The 2056-nt window shown below is 36.1% G+C and overlaps 1 non-coding gene across 1 annotated transcript; it reads left to right on the forward strand.

Annotated features, from left to right (window-relative positions):
* The first annotated feature begins 932 nt into the window (after nt 1-932).
* On the forward strand, nt 933-1038 carry LOC127088984 (small nucleolar RNA R71). The gene has a single exon (XR_007790768.1). It is a non-coding gene; the product is annotated as a small nucleolar RNA R71 (small nucleolar RNA).
* Nucleotides 1039-2056: the final 1018 nt, after the last annotated feature.

Genomic DNA, 2056 nt, shown 5'->3' on the forward strand with positions numbered 1-2056 from the left:
AATCTGTTCATGTGGATTGAGTAGAGGAGTTGCCCCCATTCAACACTCATGATCACTCCTTAGATCTGCATCAAAGGTTTCAATCGCCAGGAGAGGTAACAATTTCTATCACTGATCATGCCCATTCGTAAGGGTCACTAAAGGAGATTTTTTTTAAAATTTCCGTTGCGTGTTGGATCACAATTTTCCTTTAGTTGTTATGCCACTTGGGAGAATAGGGTCTCCAAAATTTTATTATGGTGGCTATTGAGTCTACCTTAGATGCTAGTCGTCTGAGGATTTCATTTGTATGCAGATTTTGATTTTTAAATTTATTATTTTGTTTAGTTTAGGCCATGGTAAAATTTTCTCTCATAATTTCAAAGTTGGACTTTACTGAAATATTACCAACCATTTGTCCTTAAAAGCCAGGTGGGCCAGGTGCTTGTTGGGGAGGATTTTCTACAAACCGGAGAGAGTTATTTTTGTAGCAAGAATTAGAGTGGTCTCTCCATCCAGGATTATAGATGTTGGAGTAGGGATTTCCTCTTTGATTGTTAACATAGTTAATATTTTTTTTTGTTGACCCCTCCAACTAAAATCATCTGGCATCTAGTACCAGTATGGATGACCACTATGTAGATCTCACATGATTGAGTGTTAAGTGTGAAAATATTTACACTCATTTTTTCAAATTTTAGAAATAGGGCATCCAATTTATAGTTAAGGTGGTCAAGGCATATTCCTTCTATTTTCCCCTTTTTTGAGGTGCTCACTTAGTGGACCTATGATTGCTTCCCCATTGATAACGATTTTGCACCATTACCTCTATAAGGGTGTAAGCCTCATCTATGTTCTTATTCATTAGTGCCTCACCTATAACTACGCCTATTTTCATTCTCATGGTATACAACAAACCATTTTAAAAGGTGTGCAATATTAAGCATCTCTTAAGTTCACGATAGGGACATAATCTAAGCATTTCCTTAAATAATTCACATGCTTCGTAGAGCAATTCCTCGTATTTTTGAGTAAAATTAGTTATTTGGTTTCTAAGTTGCGATGCTTTACTCAAAGTGATTTTTAACTAATATTATATGCAATAGAATACAAAGGTAGTGAATTTAGCCATGCCATGTCTCTGCGAATTAGTGAGAAAGTAAAAGTTCTCAATCGAATTGCATTATTGATCACTCCATTCATTTTTATAGTATTTTAGATTTCGATGAAACTGGACATATGAAGGCTTAAGTCATTTGACAGCGAATTGGAAATATATTTATGTCGTACCATGGACAACAAGACATTTTAACTTAACATTATTTCCTCTACAACTAGGGGTGGAAAATAAGCATCTCCGCCCTATTTAGTCTTGCCATGCAAAAACCCGCAGAAAACAGGGCAAAAAAAAGTGGGCATAATTAAGAATGTGGGCCTAAAAACTTGGTTTGTCCTACAAAAAAAATGAGGGATGGGCGAGAAAGCTCGTGGGCATTGCACCTTTTAAGCATAACAATGCAAAAATTTATTTTAATGCCCGTGCCCGCAAGAAAATGGGTATGGCCGAGACACACATATTAGAGGGTGCGAGCTTAAAACCTTAGCCCATCCTACGAAAAAGTGCGGGAAAAAACAGGCATGTCCGACAGGCTGTGCCCGTTTGACCACCCCTATCTACAACAGAATGCACAATATAGGAAGGTTCAATATTATTATGGGAAGCTTATTCCTTTAAAGTATGATTAGTAGAAGCCATCACCTGATGTTATGGTCAACGACTCTGGTGTAAAAAGTTTTCAATCTCATCAATTGGTTCAACAAGGTTCCCAAGACTTCAAGTTCTTCGTATTCAACCGCAAACGAGAAAAATTTGTAGAAAAATGAATTGTAAAAAATGTTGTCTTAGTCTAATCAATGAAATAAAAAAATCAATATCTAAAATAGATACATGCAACGACGCTAAAAAGTTGATATGCTGCAAGTGTATTGTTCTATCAATGTAGTAAGAAGAGTATTGTTCCACTGAGGACTATTTAGATCACCAATTTTTATGCTCGTTGATTAGCTAAAATGGTCA

The sequence above is a fragment of the Lathyrus oleraceus genome, chromosome 5 (assembly GCF_024323335.1).
Source record: "Lathyrus oleraceus cultivar Zhongwan6 chromosome 5, CAAS_Psat_ZW6_1.0, whole genome shotgun sequence".
In the NCBI taxonomy this organism is placed as follows: Eukaryota; Viridiplantae; Streptophyta; class Magnoliopsida; order Fabales; family Fabaceae; genus Lathyrus; species Lathyrus oleraceus.